The sequence below is a fragment of the Colossoma macropomum genome, unplaced genomic scaffold, assembly GCF_904425465.1.
Source record: "Colossoma macropomum unplaced genomic scaffold, Colossoma_macropomum, whole genome shotgun sequence".
Classification (NCBI taxonomy): Eukaryota; Metazoa; Chordata; class Actinopteri; order Characiformes; family Serrasalmidae; genus Colossoma; species Colossoma macropomum.
This window is the reverse complement of record NW_023494796.1, coordinates 34,345,614-34,354,626: the sequence shown is the minus strand read 5'-3', so window position 1 is coordinate 34,354,626 and position 9,013 is coordinate 34,345,614. Positions and strand designations below refer to the sequence as shown.

At 38.9% G+C, this 9,013-nt stretch overlaps 1 long non-coding RNA gene across 1 annotated transcript; it reads left to right on the top strand.

The window, feature by feature from the left end:
* Window positions 1–2,965: 2,965 nt before the first annotated feature.
* On the top strand, window positions 2,966–7,948 carry LOC118816918. Its single transcript, XR_005007914.1, has 4 exons — window positions 2,966–3,198; window positions 6,538–6,662; window positions 7,290–7,402; window positions 7,828–7,948. It is a non-coding gene; the product is annotated as an uncharacterized LOC118816918 (long non-coding RNA).
* The last annotated feature ends 1,065 nt before the right edge of the window (window positions 7,949–9,013 follow it).

The following is a 9,013-nucleotide window of genomic DNA, read 5'->3' as shown; positions in this document are numbered from 1 at the left end:
TAGGCTCATTTCAGTTAAGTGTTGAATTACATCGCATTGCTACTGTTTTCTATGATTTTAAATTTCTATCAGTTGCAACAGAAACCAATTTCATTCATGATATGCTTTCAGTAGTCAAGATTGTTACAATATATATGTAAAAAGTAACTTTGTAACTCATTCCTTAAAGAGCTGGACCTCAGTAACAATGACCCACTGGATTCAGGAGTGGAGCATATCTCTACTTGACTGAAGACATGACACTGTAATGTGGAGTGGCAGGTGCAATACCCGCCTTCATCACCAGAGGTCAGTCTCACCTGAGTATTGACTTGCTCCCTAATGGCACCTTGACCTAACTCACCTGCAGCTCATTAAACGCTGTTTATGAAGACTTTCATTCACAGTGGATCTCTGAGAAGTATTGCCAGTTCAAATGTGTAGCAACCTTTCTCATCTCTTGGATTTATTTGGTTTGCCTAGACCCGTTTCTGGACTTTTTTTTTCTGTTTTTGAACAGAAACCAATTTCATTCATGATATGCTTTCAGTAGTCAAGATTTTTACAATATATATGTAAAAAGTAACTTTGTAACTCATTCCTTAAAGAGCTGGACCTCAGTAACAATGACCCACTGGATTCAGGAGTGGAGCATATCTCTACTTGACTGAAGACATGACACTGTAATGTGGAGTGGCAGGTGCAATACCCGCCTTCATCACCAGAGGTCAGTCTCACCTGAGTATTGACTTGCTCCCTAATGGCACCTTGACCTAACTCACCTGCAGCTCATTAAACGCTGTTTATGAAGACTTTCATTCACAGTGGATCTCTGAGAAGTATTGCCGGTTCATATGTGTAGCAACCTTTGTTTGATCTCATCTCTTGGATTTATTTGGTTTGCCTAGACCCGTTTCTGGACTTTTTTTTTCTGTTTTTGAACACTCTTTGGGACCTTTTCTGTGAGATGATCTGTAATGTTTCATGTTTGCTTTTTTTTGTTTTACATTTTTGACTGTCTCTGAATCTGAATCTGTTTGTGATTTATGAGGCTGTGTTCTGAATAAACGGGAATCATGGATTCACACCCATCTGGAGAGCCTTCATTACATGGAGATATTAAGGTGGGTATTTAATTTAGCCTTATGTCAGTTTGAACTTGTTTGCACTGCACTCGAACGCCTCAACATGACAATGCAGCAGCTTGCATATGGCGGATAGCAGCCGGTGCATTTTAATCCGCTTAATTGTCTCCTTAATTCTCATATTTTTCGTGGTACGGTCTTTAATTAGGCTCATTTCAGTTAAGTGTTGAATTACATCGCATTGCTACTGTTTTCTATGATTTTAAATTTCTATCAGTTGCAACAGAAACCAATTTCATTCATGATATGCTTTCAGTAGTCAAGATTGTTACAATATATATGTAAAAAGTAACTTTTTCCTTAAAGAGCTGGACCTCAGTAACAATGACCCACTGGATTCAGGAGTGGAGCATATCTCTACTTGACTGAAGACATGACACTGTAATGTGGAGTGGCAGGTGCAATACCCGCCTTCATCACCAGAGGTCAGTCTCACCTGAGTATTGACTTGCTCCCTAATGGCACCTTGACCTAACTCACCTGCAGCTCATTAAACGCTGTTTATGAGGACTTTCATTCACAGTGGATCTCTGAGAAGTATTGCCAGTTCAAATGTGTAGCAACCTTTCTCATCTCTTGGATTTATTTGGTTTGCCTAGACCCGTTTCTGGACTTTTTTTTCTGTTTTTGAACAGAAACCAATTTCATTCATGATATGCTTTCAGTAGTCAAGATTTTTACAATATATATGTAAAAAGTAACTTTGTAACTCATTCCTTAAAGTAATGAACCTCAGTAACAATGACCCACTGGATTCAGGAGTGGAGCATATCTCTACTTGACTGAAGACATGACACTGTAATGTGGAGTGGCAGGTGCAATACCCGCCTTCATCACCAGAGGTCAGTCTCACCTGAGTATTGACTTGCTCCCTAATGGCACCTTGACCTAACTCACCTGCAGCTCATTAAACGCTGTTTATGAGGACTTTCATTCACAGTGGATCTCTGAGAAGTATTGCCAGTTCAAATGTGTAGCAACCTTTCTCATCTCTTGGATTTATTTGGTTTGCCTAGACCCGTTTCTGGACTTTTTTTTTCTGTTTTTGAACACTCTTTGGGACCTTTTCTGTGAGATGATCTGTAATGTTTCATGTTTGCTTTTTTTTGTTTTACATTTTTGACTGTCTCTGAATCTGAATCTGTTTGTGATTTATGAGGCTGTGTTCTGAATAAACGGGAATCATGGATTCACACCCATCTGGAGAGCCTTCATTACATGGAGATATTAAGGTGGGTATTTAATTTAGCCTTATGTCAGTTTGAACTTGTTTGCACTGCACTCGAACGCCTCAACATGACAATGCAGCAGCTTGCATATGGCGGATAGCAGCCGGTGCATTTTAATCCGCTTAATTGTCTCCTTAATTCTCATATTTTTCGTGGTACGGTCTTTAATTAGGCTCATTTCAGTTAAGTGTTGAATTACATCGCATTGCTACTGTTTTCTATGATTTTAAATTTCTATCAGTTGCAACAGAAACCAATTTCATTCATGATATGCTTTCAGTAGTCAAGATTGTTACAATATATATGTAAAAAGTAACTTTGTAACTCATTCCTTAAAGTAATGATCCTCAGTAACAATGACCCACTGGATTCAGGAGTGGAGCATATCTCTACTTGACTGAAGACATGACACTGTAATGTGGAGTGGCAGGTGCAATACCCGCCTTCATCACCAGAGGTCAGTCTCACCTGAGTATTGACTTGCTCCCTAATGGCACCTTGACCTAACTCACCTGCAGCTCATTAAACGCTGTTTATGAGGACTTTCATTCACAGTGGATCTCTGAGAAGTATTGCCAGTTCAAATGTGTAGCAACCTTTCTCATCTCTTGGATTTATTTGGTTTGCCTAGACCCGTTTCTGGACTTTTTTTTTCTGTTTTTGAACACTCTTTGGGACCTTTTCTGTGAGATGATCTGTAATGTTTCATGTTTGCTTTTTTTTTTTTATTTTACATTTTTGACTGTCTCTGAATCTGTTTGTGATTTATGAGGCTGTGTTCTGAATAAACGGGAATCATGGATTCACACCCATCTGGAGAGCCTTCATTACATGGAGATATTAAGGTGGGTATTTAATTTAGCCTTATGTCAGTTTGAACTTGTTTGCACTGCACTTGAACGCCTCAACATGACAATGCAGCAGCTTGCATATGGCGGATAGCAGCCGGTGCATTTTAATCCGCTTAATTTTCTGTTTTTTTGTGGTGACGTCTTTAATTTTGCAGAAATTCAGTTGGAACGTATTTCAAGTGCAATCGAATCCATCCCTATTACAAAGAAGGCGCTTACATGTATTGTGTTACCCCAGCTGGCTTTTAATCTACTTATTTTTCGTTTTGATCATCAATGTTTTTAATTTAGTCTTCTTTCAGTTCAAACTTATTTGCACTGCAATCGAATGCCTCACACTGACAATGCAGCAGCTTGCATATGGCGGATAGCGGCAGGTGCATTTTATTCCGCTTAATTTTCTTATTTTTTTGTGGTCACGTCTAATTTTGCTGAAATGCAGTTGGGACGTCTTTCTAGTGCAATAGAATGTGTAACGATCACAAAGAAGGTGCTTCCTTATGGCGCTTAGCGGCCCGTTCATTTTAATCCACTTAATTTTCTTGTTTTTTTTTGTGGTGACGTCTTTGATTTGGCTGAAATACAGTTGGAACTTTTCCACCGCAGTCGAACGTGTCACAGGGACAACGCATGCGTTTGCATATGGCGGATAGCGGCAGGTGCATTCTAATCCATTTAATTTTCTTATTTTTTTGTGGTGACGTCTAATTTGCCTGAAATGCAGTTGGAACTTCTTTCTAGTGCAATCGACTGCGTCCCAATTACAAATAAGGTGCTTACATGTATTGGGTTGCCCCAGCTGGCTTGTCATCGTTGTAATGTCTTTAATTTAGTCTTATTTCAGTTCGACCGTCTTTCCACCGCAATCGAACGCATCACAAAGACAACGCAGGCGCTTGCATATGGCGGCAGATGGATTTTAATCCGCTTAATTGTCTTTTTTTTATGGTGACGTCTTTAATTTAGCTGAAATTCAGTGGGAACGTCTTTCTAGTGCAATCGAAGGCATCCCAATTACAAAGAAGGTGGTTACATGTATTGGGTTGCCCCAGCGGGCTTTTAATCGCCTTGTTTTGATCGTTGTAATGTCTTTAATTTAGTCTTATTTCAGTTCGAACTAATTTCCACCGCAATCGAACGCGTCGCATGGACAACGCAGGCGCTTGCATATGGCCGATAGCGGAAGGTGGATTTTTCATCCGCTTCATTTTCTTGTTCTCTGTGGTGACGTCTTTATTTTGGCTGAAATTCAGTTTGAACATCTTTCTACTGCGATCGAATGCATCACAATGACAAAGAATGCGCTTGCATATGGCGGATAGCGGCAGGTTCATTTTAACCCACTTAATTTTCTTGTTCTTTGTGGTCACGTCTTTAATTTGGCTGAAATTCAATAGGATCGTCTTTCTACTGCGATCGAATGCGTCACAATTGCAAAGAACGCGCTTTCATATGGCGGCAGGTCGATTTTTAATCCGCTTAATTTTCTTGTTCTTTGTGGTCACGTCTTTAATTTGGCTGAAATTCAGTTGGAACTTCTTTCTACTGCTATCAACTGCGTCCCAATTACAAATGAGGTGCTTACATGTATTGGGTTGCCCCAGCTGGCTTGTATTCTCCTAATTTTTTGTTTCGATCGTTGTATTGTCTTTAATGTAGTCTTATTTCAGTTCGAACCTCTTTCCACCGCAATCGAACGCGTGACAAGGACAACGCAGGCGCGTGCATGTGGCGGATAGCGGCAGGTTGATTTTTAATCCGCTTAATTTTCTTGTTTTTTTTTATGGTGACGTCTTTAATTTGGCTGAAATTCAGTTGGAACGTCTTTCCACCGCAATCGAACGCCTCACAATAATACCACAGGCTTTTGCATATGGCGGATAGCAGCACGTGGATTTTTCATCCGCATAATTTTCTTGTTTTTTATGGTGACGTCTTTAATTTGGCTGAAATTCAGTTGGAAATTCTTTCTAGTGCAATTGAATGTGTAACAATAACAAAAAGGGCTTGCATATGGCGGCTAGCGGCAGGTGGATTTTAATCCGATTAATTTTCTTGTTTTTTTTATGGTGACGTCTTTAATTTGGCCGAAATTCAGTTGTAATTTCTTTCGAGTGCAATCGAATGCGTCACAATTACAACAAAGTTGCTTACATGTATTGGGTTGCCCCAGCTGGCTTTTATTCTCCTCATTTATTGTTTTGATCGTTGTAATGTCTCTAATTTAGTCTTATTTCAGGTGGAACTTCTTTCCGCCGCAATCGAACACGTGACAAAGACGAAGCAGGCGCTTGGATATGGCGGATAGCGGCGGGTTGATTTTTAATCCGCTTAATTTTCTTTCTTTTTTTATGGTGACGTCTTTCATTTAGCTGAAATTCAGCTGGAATGTCTTTCTAGTGCAATCGACTGCGTCCCAATTACAAATAAGGTGCTTACATGTATTGGGTTGCCCCAGCTGGCTTGTCATCGTTGTAATGTCTTTAATTTAGTCTTATTTCAGTTCGACCGTCTTTCCACCGCAATCGAACGCGTCACAAAAACAAAGAAGGCGCTTGCATATGGCGGCCCGTGGATTTTAACCCGCTTAATTTTTTTTTTTGTGTTGACGTCTTTAATTTGGCTGAAATTCAGCTCGAATTTCTTTCCACCCAATCGAACGCGTCTCAATGACAATGCAGGCGCTTGCATATGGCGGATAGCGGCAGGTTGATTTTAATCCGCTTAATTTTCTTTTTTTTTTTGTGGTGACGTCTTTAATTTGGCTTAAATTCAGTTGGAACGTCTTTCAGTTGCAAGCGAATGCGTCACAATTACAAAGAAAGGGCTTGCGTATGGCAGATATCATTTACTGTGTCTTGGAGAGATGGATGTATTTACACTCGTATAACATATGGCTAAAATTTGTCTCAAACTAAGAATGTGACGAATGTACCCTTTTGATCCCGACTTGATTTTAAACTCATAATGACCCAACAAAACTATAGACCTGCTTCACTGAAGAAAATGTGCAGTTTACCACATAATAAAAGAGCAATTTAAAATTAAGTTTACATCAATGACATTTTTGTTCTGGAACTTTTTGATCTTTGGTAAGAGTTTGTCGCTCACCACAACAGCAAATCCACATATAGCAAGTATCTGCTGATATGTTATACTGTCAACCATTAGTGACTTATTATTTTGTCAAATGAACATGTGTGGTTTTAATGATGCAGGCTAGATTCTTTTATGAGGTAAAAAACCTATCGAGCAGATAGGTAAATGTGGTTGTGCCACACAGTAATTTTTACCCTCCTGCTTTTCCCTCATTTCCCTTATGACTGCCAAAAGCACATAGGTATGTCTGGTTGGAAACCTAAGAGGTGAAATGCAGTCTTTGTCACCACAAGATAAAGCTCAAAGTCAGCGACTGCTCGGACTGCTATGAAAGGTAAGTCACGTTACGCTTTTCTAATGTAAGTTAACGCAACAGAATTTAAGTTAACCTAAGTTCACTAACATAAGTTATTTAGTTGGCAGAAGAAAAAAATATAGTTTAACAAAATCCACTACAGAAAGTAAATATTATCTGAAATAGATTTTGTATTTGTTTGTTATTGGTTATTTTGATCAAATAACTTTATTCAGTTTATGCTTTGAAATGCATTTCAAGGTGTGAAACATCCAATTAGGGTTTGGCAATATAAAAGTATTTACTGTAATAAATTGTCACTATGTCAAAGTATGCTTTTCTGATCATACATGGATATTGCAGTATTTTAAGATATTCTCCAGCTGCATGCTGAGTACAAAGAGAGCAACATTAGTCCCGTTTAATTGGATTTAGTGCAGCACAGTGTGAAATGTTCAATAAAAATAATTGGAATAGTGTTTAATTTTTAAATTGTGAACCTACACTGTCTGTTCCAACTTATCAGATGTCAGAAATCATAAACTTCTTGAAGTGTTGTGGTAGTATGTTTTTGCCATAGCACCCACTTCTATAATGAATAGTAATTTAGTGTTGGAATTGAACATGACTATCCTAAATACCTTTTACCTTAAATACACCTTGGACATAAATATAATTCTTATCCATGCAGGAGGTGTCAATGGTCTATCCACAGGGGACGACAAGTAAAGAGATCCGTCAGGCACGACTCTGTGTCTGTCATTCCAAAGTGTATCTCTTCAAATGGATGGAATTTGTGTACAGGTGAAAGCAGCTTACACATACAGGTTTACAAGGTCTTAGCAACAGCATTCTATTGCTGCATATTACAGGTGTGGGCGGGGTGGCCATTTGAACTTGAACTTTGCACTTGAGTATGATATTACCAAATACTCAATATTAATCTTGTTCAGAATGTACAAAGACTGTTTCTGCACTGCAAAAATATGGTTACAGTGCAACCTATAAAGGTACTTCATGTGCTAATGAGCAAGTTTACTTATGTTTAACTGAAATATCTTTGTTTAAAATGAAGCGAAGCAAAGCAAACATTTCAGGTGACCAAAAGCATTTCAAACATCTTTGCCCAGTTCCATTTTTGGTATCCATACACTGCATGAAATGCTGCACTTTACAACTTAAATTCATACAATCAGAGTCTAAAGTTTTCTATCATTATGTGCCTACAGGGTTTCTCAAGATCTGCGTTTACACCAAATCGACATGATTGCTGATGAAATAGCAGGGAGTTCAGCAACTTTGTCAAAAATGGCCAAAAAGGTGAGAGAGGCTTGTGATGTCAATGGAGAACTCAGAAGAAGGAAAGGACAGCACATTGGAGGACGCTGGCAGCTCATTGTTAGACGAGAGTCACGTCAGGCATAAAATCACTCCGTCACTTAATTTTGATCTACATATCAAGTTCCTCACTAAGACTGCATTTACGTAACATTGCTCGTCTTCGCCCGTTCCTGACCAGTAATGATGCAAAAACTTTGGTTCATGCCTTCGTTATGTCCCATACTGATTACTGTAACTCCCTCTTTGTTGGTCTCCCTGTAAAGTCTATACAAAAGCTACAGTACATTCAGAACTCTGCAGCTAGAGTTCTAACCCATACTAAGCGTTCAGCTCACATCACCCCCATTCTCTTTCAGCTACACTGGCTACCGGTCCCTTCCCGTATAAAGTTTAAAATTTTACTACTCACTTTCAAAGCCCTGCAGAACCTGCTCCCCCCTACCTCAGAGAACTGCTGACCTCTTATACTCCCTCTTGCTCTCTCAGGTCTTCTTGTAATAACTTACTTGCCACGCACCAGACTTTCCACTTTGGGAGGGAGGTCCTTCAGTGCCACAGCCCCCAAACTCCGGAATTCTCTTCCTCAATCCCTCTGGGACTGCTCTTCTTTCTCCTCCTTCAAATCTGACTTAAAGACTTTTCACTTTCATGAGCATTTTTCTTCCTCCTCCACTGCTTAGTGTTTTGTTTGTTTGTTTGCCCATGCTATGTGAAGCGACCATGGGCTTGTGAAAGGCGCTATATAAATGTAAATTATTATTATTGTTTTATTATTCTTATTATTGTTTTATTTTTATTATTATTATTATTATTATTATTATTATTATTATTATAATAAAAGAAAGGCAGGTGTATTAATGAGGATAGCGTTTGGTATAGTCTTGATCTTGAATGGACATACATTTCTTAATTTCTATTGCTATTAATCTTAACCATTTTTGGCAATGCGTCTTATGTGACAGGTGGTAACACTACTGAAAGGCTGTTTAAGGCTGAGGTGACATCCTACACAAGTCTCTCATGACTGACATTAACTTGCATTTATAAAGGTTTATCACATCAAATATTGGTTGT